At 41.9% G+C, this 18,707-nt stretch overlaps 1 non-coding gene across 1 annotated transcript; it reads left to right on the top strand.

Annotated features, from left to right (window-relative positions):
- Nucleotides 1-2,571: 2,571 nt before the first annotated feature.
- Nucleotides 2,572-2,643, top strand: trnae-uuc (transfer RNA glutamic acid (anticodon UUC)). The gene has a single exon. It is a non-coding gene; the product is annotated as a tRNA-Glu (tRNA).
- Nucleotides 2,644-18,707: the final 16,064 nt, after the last annotated feature.

The following is an 18,707-nucleotide window of genomic DNA, read 5'->3' on the forward strand; positions in this document are numbered from 1 at the left end:
TGATAGAGTGCATTTTCAGTCTCAATGCCCAGATGTATTAGATGATTTGAAGTGAACATTGTATTTCCCAGTGATGGTGGTATAGTGGTGAGCATAGCTGACTTCCAAGCAGTTGACCTGGGTTTGATTCCCAGCCATCGCAGTAGCTTTCTTTGTGTGATGTTACTTGCTTTTTTACAAGAAGTCAGCAGAAAGGTTACTTGCCCAACCTGGTTTGATAAAACATTAGATGTCTTTGGGCCAAAGTGATAATCACAATTATTTTGATCAATATAGAGATTATCACAATTATTTGTTGATTTTCTACTCCAAAGTGTTGGAAAGGAAGGTTTCACCAATCGTTGAACCTCAGGTTAACAAGGAACAATCTCAGCATGGTGATTGATGCCATGGAACCTTTAAAAGTGTTACAAGGGTTTGCTAGGCAGTTTCTTTCATATTATCCACATGTATGATATTAAAGGCACACAACAATCACAACAAAGATGAAAAGGCAACAATTACTGGCCAACTTAAGTCATTTAGTTAGCTAAGCGTTCAGAGGATGTGGGAAAAAGCAATACAAGAACAGGTTTTAAAGGATTTGCCACAGACAGTGAATACAGCAGAAGATATGTCTACTGTGTACAAACACATGGTAACTTTACATGTGTTGACAATAAAGATGCTCACGAAATGCTTTACTTGCAATTGCGTTTCTTGCGCACATTCATGTCCTCTTAAATGCAAAGAACTGCGTAGTTCTTTATTCCCAATATCATGTCTCAGACATCAGTTTCAAATGAAAACAGCAGTTGTCAGAAGTGGGATTTGAACCCATGCCTCCAGCGGAGACTGCAACCTGAACACAGCGCCTTGGACCGCTCGGCCATCCTGACTGATCCTACAGAAGTTAATTTGGACCTGTCTCAAAAATTATAATATAGTAAATCAAACGTCATGATATAGTAGGTTCTCAGTCATCCATGTCATAGTTAACAAGGGAAGGTTTCTCAACTGTCAGCCCAAATATATGGAGACATGGAGACATGGAAGAAAGTCCCCAGGGTGGCAATGTGCTTGACAATGGCAATACATTGCGTAGGATGTGAAGGCAATGTGCAATACAGGCCAAATCCTATGGTGGGAATCAAGATCCACCAATGTTTCTGTCCACAATGTCCAACTGAATCCAGAAATGTCCCTGCCAGATGAGAAATAGACTGACAATTGGGTCAACATTGTGCAATTATCTTCAAAATGTCCAACTGAATCCACAAATACACCTGCCAGATGGGAAATAAACTGATAACTGTCTTCATGGTCTAAATGTGTCAAATATTGCCGTACAATGCCCACATTGAGTCCAGATGTGTCAGTTTTGGTTCCTGATCCATGGTATTACCCAAAAGATCACAACTAGGCCAAGGGAACTGGACTTGGTAAAAGGTCCTCCGTAGAAGTTTTGTCTCTCATCCAAGAGACTTCTTTAGTTGTTTTTTTACACAGAAAGTATTGGACACAGTGCCCACTCCCCTACCTGACAGTTGAAAGCTGTGGGGAAAGGGGGGTTCCAAAGCTAACAGACCATTCAACAAGCAATCCTGATGAACTATACTGGCCCAGTCAGGGTGAACACTGTATACTCTGACTGCAGCAACACAAGTTCAGATTTCAGTGATACCAAATTTATATGGTGATTACAAGACTGAATGCAAAGTGTTTATCCCCCATGTAAATCAAAGCCTATCACTTCCAGTAAATACTGTCAAATTTGGAGCTCCTTCTGATTACATTAATGACCACATTATTCAAAATGGAGCTGAACACGGAGGAGGATTCCTCCCTAACGGCCGCTCTGCTCTGCTCCGTGCCCCCGCTGTCCGGTAATAGTTAAAGCAGATAAAAACCTAAAGAACACTCAAAAGCTTCAAGATAAAACTTACTTAAGAAGCTTCTTCATGTTCAAGAGAAGGCCTGTGTCAGGTCGATAACACTTTAACTTACTAAATAAACACGGTCAAGCAAGAAAAACGACACGCAGACGGTAATGATCAGTTTGATAGACAATTGCAAGAGGGAAGAACCCTGCGAAGAGAGCAACCTATCTCCAGCATCACTCTCGGGGAACTTCAGCGATTTCTCTGCAGTTCTCTTGCTTTATTGAAAGTCAGACACATAGAGATAACAAGGAGAGGACATCTGCTATTTTGGTTTATGGCTACCTAAAGGAACCAGGGTAAAAGTGCAGGCCTCTTACTGACCTCGAATCTAAAACACTGGTTATCTCTGTAACATACCACAGTGAGACATTTACTGCCCTTGGTCATGCAGCAGCAACTAAAGAAAACACAGACATAGTTTGAAAGAAAAGCAGTATTTGTTAAATGTGCATTTAAGATTATAAAATATAGTAAAATCAAGGTATGAATATAATAATCATGAAAGCTATAAATGAAAGACATAATATTTTAAGACACTACTACAAGAAATATGAAATAAAAGACTTATAAAAATGAATTTCTCTGTCAGCCTGTTTCCAGCCAGACTATGAATTGATTCATGAAATCCCTGTTATTAATATGTAGTCAGTCCCATATGGTCTAGCGGTTAGGATTCCTGGTTTTCACCCAGGTGGCCCGGGTTCAACTCCCGGTATGGGAATCGGTGTTTAGCTGGTGAAGGTCTACAGAAAGACCTATATGATCTCTGACTTTAGTCCTATGTTAAATCAGCGCTGTAGTTCCTCATGTACCCAGCACTGTTAGACTTTGCTGTAATTTCTACAGTTACTTCCCACAAAATGCCCAGTAAAATACCTTAATTTTCTTTTCCAGTTCATTACTGTCATGAACATTGCATTATGGGTAGTAACATTTCATTTACAGTGATTTACTGTATTTTTTTTAATTTGCAATGGTCTGCTGGAAAACAACAGCAGTAGTGCTACTGTAGGTGAATAATACATACTTAAATAAAATTGTTAGTTCATGTTATAGAAGCATAGAAATGAAATGGAAAAAATAAAATATCTTTATAAAATAAAATTTCAGAATTGTTCAACCAGTAATGGAGAATATCCTTTTAAAACATTTCTTTATGGTGGAAATGCTGGACTTCAGAGGTCAGCAAAACTACCCCAACAAGTAGCACTTACTGCATACATAACTCAAGTCAGTGCTTGTGTTTGGGTAGCTCTGGTGCCAGATGAATGCATTTTACTAGTGTTGGGAAGAATTGTGAAATAGACTGTCTCTGCATTTTGTTCAGAGATATGTCTGATGATGAACTCACTACCAAGACAACCCCAAAGAGAAGCACTTATGAACACAGTAATCATCAGTGTCTCCATTTGACACAATCCAAATGTGATTACAATGACATCCAATGACTTTATTGATCGCAGGAGGAAGAAGAACATAAGGACTCAGGGGAATGACTTGCCATAGAGATAGTAGTTTGTAGTAGTTCATGGCATAGCAGGGCACTGCACGGTATCACAAGGCAAAGCAGAGCGTAGCAGGATGTAACAGGGCATCGCATGATTCGTAGCAGGACCACGGCGACAGCTGCAAGCATGATTTTGGAGCCTCCCTGATCCAAGGAAACATGCTGGGGAAAAAAGAACAAAAGACACTGGGGAATGACTCGCCAGAGCTGCGGTGTAAGCTCGTCCCACACCTGTTTTAGGTCATACGCACGTTTCATAGATGAGCGCCCATGTGAGCACAATAAAGTCTTCTTTAAGAAAGGTTTTTCCTTTATAGTTCTAGTTTTTTTTCCAATTCTTCTGGTCACACTTGGCATTATTTCACATCTTTTGTCTGTTGTTGTGTCTCGGCGCCAGCTGTTGCTAGAAGTATTATGCTTTTGGTTCGTCCTACCATCTCTACATACGTATGCACTTCCCATTCTTGTGAATGTGACAACACAGGACCCCCTGGAGGGACTTTCTTCAAATTTTGCAAAAACATTCATATGAACTCGCGAACCAAAATCAATTGATGAGATTTTGGAGGTCAAAGGTTCAATGTCAAAGTGACTGTCTCCTCATGTCTGTCCATTCGATTCTTGTGAATGCAATATCTCTGAACTGGATAAGGCACTGGCCTCCTAAGCCAGGGATTGTGGGTTTAAGTCCCGTCTGGGGCGATTCTCAGCAGAGTGCTGCAGTGGAAGCATGATGGGTCCATAACCCAGTGGTCAATGGATCAATACCATCCTCTGCTAACTTGGTTTTGCTGGTGACACAATGGAAGACACTCTGAAAGGGTGATGCATCAAGAGATTATGACCCTCAGCCTGATTTCCATGGTGAGATGAATCATGATACAACTGCTGGAAAAGTTCATGACAGCACCATGAAAAGTAGGCAAATCATGTTCATTTTGACAAATCGACATTCACTACCCTGTCAAGAACCTGTAGTAATGTTGACTTTCCAGTTCTGGATGGGCTTCCCGGTTGTGTATGGTTTGTAGGGACTGCATATGTTTTTGGCCTTGCAAAATAGACATGGAAAGCATAGCTAGAGTCCAAACCAAGATGCGACATGCGACCATTCTGTTTCTGGAGGTAGACAGAAGTTTCTAACCACGAAGGGACTTGAACACTCAATCTTCTGATCCGAAGTCAGACGCCTTGTCCATTAGGCCACATGTTTTCAAAAGCAAAAATAATATTTCCAAATCTGAATTTCCATGGTTTAGCTGAAAATTAGGAGCGAGGTAACGTTTGTAAAAAGACAGACTTATTAGGTGGCCAAAGGAAATAGATTGAATGCTAGGCACATCAGTTACCTGTGACTCATATTTGCACTTGCTGAGCAGACAACCTTACAACTGTATGTTTTTGGCCTTGCTACAAAAGACATGGAAAGCAGAGCAGAGATGTATCTCTTGCAGCCACCGCACGCAATGTGTGATTTGCGGTCCTTTCTTTTTGGACAGAGCTGACACCGCTTCCTTTTGCTTTGCACCCTTGGTGTGTCCGGTTCAGAATCCCCGTCCTCCTCTAGGCCCCTTGTGACTGTGCCGCCACCGCAGGACCTCCTCGCTGTGACAACGGCTTTGACAAGCGCGGGCGCCTATGTGTGAGTTAGACACCGCCGTCTCTCGATGAGCGGATCAGGAATATCCTGTCTAAAATTGATGCAGAAAAACTAGTCCATGCATTTGTTACTTTAAGATGGATTACTGCAAATCTTTAGTATCAGGCTGCTCGAAAAAATCCATGAAGACTCTTCAGCTGATCCAAATTGCTGCAGCACGTGTCCTGACCACCCGAAGCATCTTAGCCAAAACTCACACTGCACCGCAAAAGTGCTCTCAAGCACTCCCAGCAGAGCATTTGTAGAAGAGCGCCTTGTTTTCTTCTGTCTTGGAAAAGGCTTTAGCTTATGACAAGGTAAACAAATTGCACCATTGTGCTACTCATTAGTGTGTCCACTTCAGTTATGTATTGAAGCACATCCTTAGAGCTAATGGCCCTCATTTATCAACCTAACGTAGAAACCAGAGCAGATATGAGCGCAGAAATCCTCTTATGACAGGCTTCACGTGAGATTCATGAAACTTTTATATCACACCAATCAGAGCGTAAGAATGATCGTACATTGATAAATGCAATTTAAATATCACGCCCCAATATATTCTCGGTTTTGAGGCCTAGCCCCTACAATTAATGACAATGCCAGACGTAATCCGGCTAAGAAGCTGCACTTTTCAGAGGTGGAGATTGAAATTGTTATTATTTAATCTGCTATAGATAGAGGGTATAGAAAGAAGGACGAAGGGAAGAAAAGAAACACAAACCGTGTAAATGTGTGAAGGTATGTATGTATGCATCTGTGTCTATGATGTGTAAATAAGTAAAGCATAAGATTTTGTATTTACTAAAGGATAAACGTAGAGAAAGGGGGTCGGACCTGATAAGTTGTTTATGAACTTCTTCCCACTTCTTTTTGAACATGGGAATTGTTTTGTTTGAATGACTTTCAATTTTGGAAGATTGTGCTGAGAAGTACATGGCCTTATTTATCTGTCATTTTAATTATATATATGTATGCATGAATGTATGCATATATATTTTTTTATTTTAATATTTTACATGTTCAAATAAACTACTACTACAAACAAATTTGCAGTAACTTGTGTCCTATTTGGCAGCCTAAAAACCTGCATTAGGCCGTTGGAAGAATGTGGAATAGAAAGAGATCATTGATGCTGTCACGATAAGTCAAAACAGGAACCCAGAAGCAGATCAGGACAAGGTGTTTATGAATAATAAGGTGAGTATTTATTGAAAAAAAGCAGTGTAGCAACGGGTCAGTCCGGAAGGTAGGCAGTGGATAGAATGGGTGGTAGGAGGACAGTGCAGGTCCAGGAATGTACAGTGGTGTGAAAAAGTGTTTGCCCCCTTCCTCATTTCCTGTTCCTTTGCATGTTTGTCACACTTAAGTGTTTCGGAACATCAAACCAATTTAAACAATAGTCAAGGACAACACAAGTAAACACGAAATGCAATTTGTAAATGAAGGTGTTTATTATTAAAAGGTGAAAAAAAATCCAAACCATCATGGCCCTGTGTGAAAAAGTGATGGCCCCCTAAACCTAATAACTGGTTGGGCCCCCCTTAGCAGCAACAACTGCAACCAAGAGTTTGCAATAACGTGCAATGAGGCTTTTACAGCGTCCTGGAGGAATTTTGGCCCACTCATCTTTGCAGAATTGTCCTAATTCAGTTACATTAGAGGGTTTTCGAGCATGCACGGCCTTTTTAAGGTCATACCACAACATCTCAATAGGATTCAGGTCAGGACTTTGGCTAGGCCACTCCAAAGTCTTCATTTTGGTTTTTCATCAGCCATTCGGTGGTGGACTTGCTGGTGTGTTTAGGATCGTTGTCCTGCTGCAGAAACCAAGTTTGTTTCAGCTTGAGTACACAAACAGATGGTCGGACATTCTCCTTCAGGATCTCTTGGTAGACAGCAGAATTCATAGTTCCTTTTATCACGGCAAGTCTTCCAGGTCCTGAAGCAGCAAAACAGCCCCAGACCATCACACTACCACCACCATATTTTACTGTTGGTATAATGTTCTTTTTATGAAATGCAGTGTTCCTTCTACGCCAGATATACTTGGACACACACCTTCCAAAGAGTTCCACTTTTGTCTCATCGGTCCACAGAATGTTGTCCCAAAAGTCTTGGGGATCATCAAGATGTGTTGTGGAGAAATTGAGATGAGCTTTTATGTTCTTTTTGCTCAGCAGTGGTTTTCTCCTTGGAACTCTGCCATGCAGGCCATTTTTGCCCAGTCTTTTCCTGATGGTGGAGGCATGAACGCTGACCTTAACTGAGGCAAGTGAGGCCTGCAGTTCTTTGGACGCTGTTGTGGGGTCTTTTGTGACCTCTTGGATGAGTCGTCGCTGCGCTCTTGGGGTAATTTTGGGCGGCCGGCCACTCCTGGGAAGGTTCACCACTGTTCCATGTCTTCACCATTTGTGGATAATTGCTCTCACTGTGGTTTGCTGGATTCCCAAAGCTTTGGAAATGGCTTTAAAGCCCTTTCCAGACTGATAGATCTCAATTACTTTCTTTCTCAATTGTTCCTGAATTTCTTTGGGTCTCTGCATGATGTGTAGCTTTTAAGGATCTTCTGGTGGACCTTACTGTGTCAAGCAGCTCCTATTAAAGTGATGCCTTGATTGTGAACAGGTGTGGCAATAATCAGGCCTGGGTGTGGCTAGAGAAATTGAACTCAGGTGTGGACAACCACAGTTATAGTATGTTTTAACAAGGGGGGTAATCACTTTTTCACACAGGGCCATGATGGTTAGGATTTTTTTTCACCTTTAATAATAAACACCTTCATTTACAAATTGCATTTTGTGTTTACTTGTGTTGTCCTTGACTATTGTTTAAATTGGTTTGATGTTCCGAAACACTTAAGTGTGACAAACATGCAAAGGAACAGGAAATGAGGAAGGGGGCAAACACTTTTTCACACCACTGTAGTTGAAGTTGACGGATGAAATGATTACGCTTACGATCTGACAGGGAATGGATGTCAAGTCATGGCTTAAATGGAGCAGAGGTGGTGATCAGGACCAGGTGTGCAGACTGCAGGTGACAGCAGGTGTGTGTAGTAGAGAATCAGCTGTGATACCCACAACACCGGCAACACCAAGTCATGATGCTGGAGTCATGATAGTACCTCCCCTCCGACGAATGCAACCGGGCGGACTGCCAGGAGCACCAGGATGGAGCCTACAGAAGTCCCAGAGTAGGTCCGCACCCAGGATCTGACGCCGAGGTATCCAGCACCTCTCCTCAGGACCGTCAGCCTCCCAGTCCACCAGGTACTGGAAGCCCCGCCCGTGACGTCTAGAGTCCATGATGCAGAGAACTGTGTAGACCATGTAATGTGAAAATGACGTGTTTTGCAAAGAAGTATTCTGCTTTTGGGTGGGTCGTCCATCTCTACATACGTATACACTTCCCATTCTTGTGAACGTGACAACACACGAGGGAGGAAGGAATTTCTTCAAATTTTGCAAAACCTTTCACTGGAACTTGCAGATCAATTGATGAGATTTTGGAGGTCAAAGGTTTAAGTTGACTGTGTCCTCATGTCTGTCCATCCGATTCTTGTGAATGCAATATCTCTGAACTCCCAGAGGAAATCACTTTACATTTTGCAAACACAACCACATAACGACTTAGAGTCACGGCTGAACCGATTAAGATTTTGCATTTTCAGAAGAGCACCTTGTTTTCTTTTAACTGGGAAAAAGCCTTTCACTCATAACAAGGTACACAAATTGCACTTTATTGGCCTTATTAAAACATTTAGGCAATTTTACATTTAGGCAACCACATTCAGTCACAGAAAATATGAAATTCCACAAGGTAGGAAAACATAATGTTAAACTACAAAACAACAATAACTTGGGAGCGTACAATTTAAAATAGCCAACTTCTACTGTTTGGACCAATTTACACAAATATTAAATTTGCGCTTTTTAAACTCACAATGCTCAAAGGTTAGAGTTTTTGCCAACTTTTGGGAGTTTAGAAATATATAAGGGTGACAAAAATGTATTCCTAAAATGAAAATTACACTGACTTCCTGTCAGCCAAAAAAATGTGCACGTTTCTAGAGATGAGAAGAAAATAAACATGTCTATGTCTACGTTTTCCAACCAAAACATCTTTAAACGTCTTAATGTTTCTCCTTTGGGCCTTCTCCTTCCCACGGTGGGTACATTGTGGTTAGGGTTGGGTACCAAAACCCGGTGCAAGTACGGCACCGGTGCCTTAACACCCGGTATCTATCGGACCGAATAGAAACGGGGATTTTGGTGCTACTGAAACACCAGGGCTGCCTTTTTCCATCTAGTGGTTGTTTGTCATTAAGCAGCAATTTACTTGAGAAATATTACATTTTCTTTTTTTTACATTTAATTTGGACCATATAACAATAGAGAAGCCGTTCTTAAATGTCAACTGTCTTTTTGTGCTCCTTTTTTTTATATATACATTTAAAAATATATATTTTTAAAAGGATGGGTTCAGGCACCAACTCTGGTCCCTAAATGGTAAAGGGTTCTGAGGACAGGCAGAAAACAGTCCAGCTGATCCACAGTAACATACATGTTGATCAGAAGATAAAGTTACTGCTGGTCAGCCTTCAATGTGGAGAGAAGATCAGAATATAACAACACAGCTATCAGGGCATGAGGAGGAGGAAACAGCTTGGCTCTGAAACATGGTCACAACGAGGCAGTGTGAATGCGCTGATGTCTTTTAAGGTGACTACTATTAGAAAACATTTCCCCACATTGTTCACACCAGTACGGCTTCTCTCCAGTGTGAATGCGCTGGTGTCTTTTAAGGGTACCACTATGAGAAAAGGTTTCCCCACATTGTTCACACCAGTACGGCTTCTCTCCAGTGTGAATGCGCTGGTGCATTTTAAGGCTACTATGCTGAGAAAAGGTTTCCCCACATTGTTCACAGCAGTACGGCTTCTCTCCAGTATGAATGCGCTGGTGAGTTTTAAGGTTACCACTCTGAGAAAAGGTTTCCCCACATTGTTCACACCAGTACGGCTTATCTCCAGTGTGAATGCGCTGGTGTTTTTTAAGGCTATCGCTATGAGAAAAGGTTTCCCCACATTGTTCACAGCTGTACGGCTTCTCTCCAGTGTGAATGCGCTGGTGAGTTTTAAGGTTACCACTACGAGAAAAGGTCTTCCCACATTGTTCACAGCTGTACGGCTTCTCTCCAGTGTGAATGTGTTGATGTCTTGTCAGAGTACTCTGTTGTGTGAAAGCTGCCCCACATTGATCACAGCTGTAAGGCTTCTCTCCAGTGTGAACTCTCTGATGAATCTTTAAATATCCTGGTGATGTGAAGGATTTGTCACAGTGCTGACAGCGGTGACGTCTGACTCCTCTTCCTCTCCGTTTCTATCAACAGAGAAAAACCAAGAGAGTGAGTTAGAGCTCTACAGCAGGGCACCTCACTATCTTAAACTAGAAACAACATTTAGAGCATGTCTATGGAACATTGTTTGACTGATGCATTAACTTTCTTAATTAGCTGCCAACATCACTATTATGGAGTTGCATTATGGGAAATATGACATCCAGTGTTAGTTTGAGATAAACTACTTTTGATCAATTTATGTGTGGCCTCCATTTTGTTGCCACCCTTTAGCCAGCCGGTAAGAAGGGGATTATCTGGGATTTTAGTACTGGGAAAGTTGTAAATGTAACATTTTTCCACAGATTTTTAGCTCTCACTGGTATCTGTAGGGGTTACTGTGTTGTCTTCAGGTTGCTGGAACAGCTCTTCTCCAGTAAAGTAAATTAGAACCATCGTCCCTGATAGGCATTAGCAATGAGGGGCACCAGTTGACCTTTGACCTTTTGTTTTTTAGGTTGTGTTTACTAAATCAAACTTGTATAGCAAACAGTATTGTGTAAGTAAGTAATATGGTAGTGTAATGTGGTATTCTCCATACAAGCTCCATTTCCTCAAGCATTTCTGAAGCTCAGCAGAGCTTTCTGCTGTGCTCTGGAATAAAACTGCTGAGCATCACTGACGCCTCTAAAAAACACAGGCGCAAATGTCGTGGTCATGGATGTTTAAAAAATAGCTTTGATGTACAGTTGTGTTCAAAATAATAGCATCAGTAAACTCATAAATCATATTTTTTGGTAAATGTGATATTTCTACATGGCAAATCATTTACTAGTAAGTGTTGTAGAGTCCTAGAAAAACAACAGTCATGACATGCATGCTGCTCATTCTGTGGAATTGAATCTGTCATTGAAAGGAGCATGTTCAAAATAATAGCAGTGTTGTATTCAATTAGTGAGCTGATTGATTCTGTGAAGAAACAGGTGTCAGTTATGGCCCATATTTAATCTATATACTGTATATTTAAGGAAGGAAGCACATGTTGTGCATGCTGGTTATAGTGCATTTCACACTGAAATACTCAGCAAAATGGCTCGTTCCAAACATTTCTCTGAGGAACAGAGGACTTTGATTAAAAAGTTGATATGAGAGGGAAAAACATATAAAGAAGTGCAGAAGATTATAAGCTGCTCAGCTAAAATGATTTCAAATGCCTTGAAATGGCATCCAACGCTTGACCGACGTGGGAAACAACCAAAGGACACACTGACTGGCCAACGGAGAAATGGAGCAACATTCTGGGGACTGAGGAGAGGGAAATTGTTCTTTTTGGGTCTAGGGGCCACAGACAGTTTGTCCTCCGACCCCCCTGCACTGAAATCAAGCCCCAGTCCACTATGAAGACAGTAAAGCATGCTGGTTATGGGATGTTTCTCATACTGTGGTGTTGGGCCGGTTTATCACATACCAGGGATCATGGATCAGTTCCAATACATCCGAATACTTGAAGAGGTCATGTTGCCTTATGCTGAAGAGGAAATGCCTTTGAAACGGGTCTTTCAACAAGACAAGGACCCAAACACACCAGGAAGGAGCAAAGTCTTGGTTCCAGATGAACCAGATGGATGTTATGGTGCGGCCAGCCCAACCCCCGGACCTCAATCCCAGAGAACACTTGTAGGGTGACATCATAAACGCTGTTTCTGAGGCCAAACCCAGTAATGCAGAGGAATTATGGGATGTAGTTCAATGGTCCTGGGCTGGAATACCTGATCACAGGTGACTCCATGCAACACAGATTTGAAGCAGTTCTCAGAAATAATGGTTATGCAACTAAATATCAGTGCAGGGATTCAAACCCTGACACATTTTTCAGTTTATACAGTAAACATTTGAGTTTGTAAAGAAAAATGCAAATACTGCTAATATTCCTTTTTCTCCATTTCCTGTAAAGGTAGAACACAGACTTGATCCATGTTGGTCATGTTCTGATTTGGAAATGAATGGCCAGTGTTCCCAATGCATTGGTATTATGGAATTAAAAGCTATTCTAAGAATTTTGAGCATTATTCACTTCTTTAAAAACACTGCTGTTATTCAGAACACAACTGGATGTAAAGGTTTTACATACAAAGATGTAATGATTGGTCGAAAGGGGGGTGGCCTGATACACCCCCCCCAACAATACATGCATGTCCATTGATCTGCGTTTGTAGACTGAGTGAGTGAGTGAGTTAGTAAGGCGCCATGGTGGAGCGAGCTAAGTAAAACCAGAAGCATCGTTTTACAGCATGTCTGTGTCTAAGTTCCCCTGCTGCATTACCATGGTTACGCTCTGTGTGTGTGTGTGTGTGTTAATAAAGTTTGGATTGATATATCTGTGTGGCCTTTTTGTTGGCGGCCATGAGCCAGGCGGTAACAACCGGGGGACGGTCTGGGATTGGTAGTGCTGGAAACTTTTCTTTGTGGGAGTGTTTGACTCCCAGTTGAACTTGATCTAGTATCTGTAGGGGTCATCAGCCTCTCAGACTCAGGGGATTGGTTGGCACTCTTTGTTTCTTAATTAGATCAAAAATAAAAATTTGATCACAAAAAATACTCTACATTACAACCATAATCCAGAAAAACAAAGCATGAATATATTGTTGAATCTGTTAAGTTAAATTGGTAGAAATGTACATTACGATAAATGTGACTGCACATTATATGAAAGGCACCGAGGAGATTATCCACACTGATTTTTCCCGGCCTTTATCAGTATTACCCCCCCCCCGACCCGTATCAGAGGGCCGCAGTTTAATTGACTACCGGTTTTCTTTGAGGAATGACGGTATGATCTATAAATCCTAAAAGACATTTGTTAAACCCTCGGTGTGCATTCATTAATATTGAGATTAGATTTCTGGGACTCTTCAGTCTGGAGTACCCTCTTTCCTTCACTCACCTCCTCCCCCCTGACACCTTTCCTCTTGCCCTCCTTCTTCTTCTCCTCCGTCCTCCGTGTTTCTGCAGGTACTCGGTGATAAGGTCCAGGTCCAGGTTGTCTTGTGGCTCCCATGTGTTCTCCTCACTGGAAAGGTGAGTGCAGACAGAAGAACATCTCCTCACACTTTGTTTTTAGACAATCCATTCTCACTCTAATTATCATTCCTATTACTCCTTTTTTCTATTGCCATCTTGTAAGGTTATTTGTGGGTCTGCAACCTAGTGTCATAATACCAAACCTTCAACTTTGAGGACATGATACCATGCTGACACTTATTTGCAATATGTAAATATATTATATATCTCAGGACCAAGAACACCAAGCATTAATATTCTAGACTCATACTTACTCTGAGAAACCTTCCATTTCAGCAGAAACTCTACTCTTCCCTTCACCACTCTGCGGTCCAAAACCTTCTCCACCACATAATCCTCTTCCTCTTCCTCCTCCTCCTCCTTCTTGCCCTTCTTTCCTGCTCTGGTCGCCAGCTTGCCGTCTGCTGAAGGTGCCTTTAGTAGACCCATGGGGGGGGGGGGGACATGCAGAGATAATGATACAAGGGTTAGAAGAACTAATGGGAGGTGTGAGTGAATTCTAGTTGACTGTGTTTTACTATATTTAAACCCAAGGCAGGCCTGGTCGCTTCTTTAAGGGAATACAGTGGGGTCCGTTTGGGGCAAGTTTGAGGTGATCACAATTTTGGCTTCCCACGATGAAATTTGCGTAATCAAGCGATTTTTTTTTCATTTCATAGAACGCCCCGGGTTTTTGGCAAAAGCCCATCTACCGCTCCGTAAACCACTGTCTGATCATGAGCCAGTCAGAGTAGTTCCCCGCACCGCGCAGCTTAGTTTCTAGATGGAGATAGTCACAGAGGACAGAGTAACGGGAGGAAAACTCCACAGATACAGTCGGTTATATGGCGGTCTCAAGGTTACCAGTTTACCAGTAAACGCAACATTTTGTCTGTGTTTGGTTCTCTCCTCTTACTCTCTCTCCTCTTACTCTCCGCGCAGACCCCCCCCATTCACTAACAGCTCCCCAGCAACAGAGAGGCAACAGAGCCGGTGTCACGCTTCTGACATTTGTCCACAGTTTTAACTGTTATTAAATAACACAGCTGTATATTGTTAAATATGAGGGACAAACCTGTCTTCGTAGAGGGACAGCATGTGAGACAAAACCAGCTGGACCATCATATGAGTCAGTCGTCTCTGTGAGTACGTCCATCCCCCCCCCATCCATTCATAATGAGTCAGTCGTCTCTCTGTGAGTACGTCCATTGCCCCCCCCCATCCATTCCTAATGAGTCAGCCGTCTCTCTGTGAGTACGTCCACCCCCCCCCCCCATCCAGTCATAATGAGTCCGCCGTCTCTCTGTGAGTACGTCCATCGCCCCCACCCCCATCCATTCCTAAGGAGTCAGCCGTTTCATGAGTCAGCCGTTTCAGTTATGTTTAAAACAAGTGAAGGAGCTTTCACAGAGATATATATTTTTTAAAATATATCCTAGGCTATTTCAGATAATTTTTATTTCCATGTGTTGCAGCTGTACATGTACAATATTTAACTTCAACATAAGAAGAATGTAGGATTATATGGATGTGAAAGCAGTTATAAATACCCTATGTGACAATAAAATTAGTTTGAGTTCAAAATCAACAAATAATCGCGATAATAATCGCGATCACAATATTGATCAAAATAATCATGATAACAATTTTTCCACCTACTGGTTTCCGAGGCTGTCCAGATGCTGTATAAACCTCAACGGCTACCCCTTCGACAGATTCGCTACAAATTCATAAACATTTTACTGGCCTTTGCATGTCACACCTCAATATAAACTGTACTGAACTGAATATCTGAGCACGACACTACAATAACATTGTACAGCGGGAAAATTGTGTTTAAAAAATTACGATGATCCGTGTCGCGCTGGGTTCAAACCCTCTCGGCAAAAAATAACAACATAAGAGTCCTTTGCACCGTCCACTACACCATCGCATCAGTCACGTTTATACTGAAACAACTTTGATTTCTCTCAGTAGAACAGGAATTACATTTAACAGCGTAAATCGAAACAACTTGTTACCTTGATTTAGCTTAAAATCATGATTAAATTGTGCACTATAAACTCCTGCTACACCTCTGCTCTATCCTGTGCAAGGACTCGTCTAAATTACACCAGGCAGCACACGGTTTGAGAAACAATCTGTCTAAAACAACTGGTTACCTGGGGCTGGAACGTGTGATCGCGAAGCTCTCAATCAGCTACAACAACCCGTTTGAACTGGGCCGCTATTTTCCTATCAAGTAAATGGGACAGCATACAGGAAAGGGCAGGTTATGTGGTTACTGTCGTTACAAACTAAATTCCTGCATTTCTATGGATTCTGTTGTGCAGTTTTGCCGACCTCGTTGACAATAATGAAACATTGGAATCTTACTTCATTGTTTGCATTTTTGTCTGAACGTTACTGAACGTAAACGCTTCTGTCTGTGTGAAGTATCGGGAGCACTCATAGGACAAATATGTTAAACAACGTTCACCTTTCGTCTTACACCACTTTAAAAACGGATTTGCTGATATTGGATAAGTAGTATAGTATATAGCCTTTGCTACAACACCAACAATTCAAAGGTTGTGCACAACCTTTTATTATTTCTTAAACAGAACTTTGTATTGTAGGGGTTTCAAATGCGTCTTTCCGTCGTAAACCTAACGTTGTAATTAGAAACGTAGATGTATGCATTTGATCCACGTAAATAGAAATATTGCATCTTCTCATAAATTCAAACTTGTTGTAGCTGATTTAGAGCCTCTGGATCTCGCGTTTCCAGCCCAGGGTAACCAGTTGTTTTAGACCGATTGCGTGCTGCCTGGTGTAATTTATGCCGAGTCCTTGCACATGGATAGCGCAGAGGTGTAGCAGGAGGTTATAGTGCACGATTTAATTAATTATGAAGTTAAGCTTAAATCAAGGTAACAAGTTATTTCGGTTTGCTCTGTTAAACTGTGATTCCTGTTCTACTGAGAGAAAACCCAGAAGGCACATAACACCGGATCAACATCAAAGGAACAAAGGTGCGTTCAAAGCCTCGTGCTGCTGGGCCAGTGGCTATCATTATTACATTATTATCATTATTACAGCCTCTCCAGTCTGATTGGTCCATTCTCTGCAGTTCAACCATTCACTTCATTTACTGGAACATTATTCATCATCTTAGTGCTCATAATACTGAAGAAAAGAAGGAGAAAATGAGAAAATGATGCCTCTTCCCTACCTGTAGGCGCTCCTAAACCTTCACCCCCCGTTCTTTCCTGGTTTATTAATATTCCTGTAGTCCGGAAGTGTCCCCAGGTGTAAAGAATTCATCCAGGTTGGGAGTATTGTCCTGTAGAGTCCGTGCTAACTAGCTGCTAACTTCACGTGCCGACCTCGTTCCGTCTCCTCGCCCTGCACCGTGTTGCTGGGTATGTTTGTATTCCTCATGTTGCTGCCTACACAATCAAACTATCCCCGCCTTTTTCGGTTTAGTTTTCACCCCGGGGCAGCCCCCGACGTCCAGCAAGCGTTCCCACTGTGGAGCGCCAATACGCTGCGTCATCTCTCTGAGCGGCCATCTTAGAAACAGCTCTCATTGGCTATCAACACGTCAATCATGCCAGTTGTAGCCAATCACGTTCCCTTTCCAAGGGTTCATGGCGTGATAGGAACATCCAATGGGAGCCTAAGCCCCGCCTCCCAGAGCCAGCAGGTTCACACATGTGATTTATGAAAACAAAGCTGTTCAGCAGTGAGTTTTTTTTTCATGTCATCTTTATTGCAAAAATAGGAAACAGAACATTAATGACATATAAAAGTATATAATACAAACATAATAAACATAATACAATACAATGTTGCCAGGGGAAGCTTAAAGGCCGTTACAAAGATAATGAAGACCATATGTTAACAGTTTTAATTGCCTTCAGAATCAGAAATACTTTATTGATCCCCGAAGGGAAACTCTGTGTTGCAGTTGCACAAATAGTATAAATATCAGAGTAGAAATACAAACAAAGAAATATAAGGAGTGTGGACATGTACGGTATTTACATAGTTAAAAGAATGTTACTATACATTATTTACGTAATTAACATAATTTAGGAATTGCAATGGTGAAAAGTAAAATAATAATAATAATAATAATAATAATAATAATAATAATAATAATAATAATAATAATAATAATTGTAGCAGTTGAGTATTGCACACATGTCAGGCCAGTGTTATTGCACAAAACAGATAATACAGATAATATTGTCCAGTTTCAACCTCTCTGAGTTATAAAGTTTGATGGCCACAGGCAGGAATGACTTCCTGTGGCGCTCTGTGGTGCATTTTGGGAGAATGAGTCTGTCACTGAAAGTGCTCCTGTGATTGAGCAGCAAGCCATGGAGTGGGTGCGAGACATTGTCCAAGATGGCATGTAGTTTGGACAGCGTCCTCTCTGACACACCCGACAGAGAGTCCAGATCCACCCCACGACGTCACTGGCCTTGCGAATCAGTTTGTTGAGTCTGTTGGCGTCCGCTACCCTCAGCCTGCTGCCCCAGCATGCAACAGCAAAGAGGATAGCACTGGCCACCACAGACTCATAAAACATCCTCAGCATCGTCCTGCAGATGTTGAAGGACCTCAGCCTCCTCAGAAAGTAGAGACGGCTTTGGCCCTTCCTGTAGAGGGCTTGAGTGTTCTTGGCCCAGTCCAGTTTATTGTCCCAGTGCACTCCCAGATGTTTGTAGTCCTCTAAAATGTCCACACTGACTACCTGGATGGAAACAGGGCTCACTGCTGCCTTGGCTCTCCTTAGATCCACCACCAGCTCCTTGGTCTTTGTCACGTTGAGCTGTAGATGGTTCTGCTCACTCCATGTGACAAAGTCCCCCCCCCCACAGCTCTGTACTCAGCCTCGTCCCCCTCTGTGTGTGTGGTAGTTGAAGTCTGTGGTGTAGATGGTGAAGAGGAATGGCGCCTGACTTCAGAAGGCAGGAGATGACAGATTACACATCTGTCACATAGTCAGTTTGTAGTCTTAAATACCAAGTCTCTTGCTGTTCCTTGACTGGCCCCCCCTGCTTTGCATCGCTCCAGGTAAGTAGAAATCTGTTATGCACCTTTGCATTGCACTAAAATGTCCACATTTGGACCTGAATCCAACAATAACTTTACTTGACACTCATATACATTGGTTTTCAGGTAAAAAATGTTGGTCAGGGGTTTAGTTACTGTTTGAAAAAGGAAAATAATTGTTAGATGAATTATG

Source organism: Etheostoma spectabile, unplaced genomic scaffold (assembly GCF_008692095.1).
Source record: "Etheostoma spectabile isolate EspeVRDwgs_2016 unplaced genomic scaffold, UIUC_Espe_1.0 scaffold00002315, whole genome shotgun sequence".
NCBI lineage: Eukaryota > Metazoa > Chordata > Actinopteri > Perciformes > Percidae > Etheostoma > Etheostoma spectabile.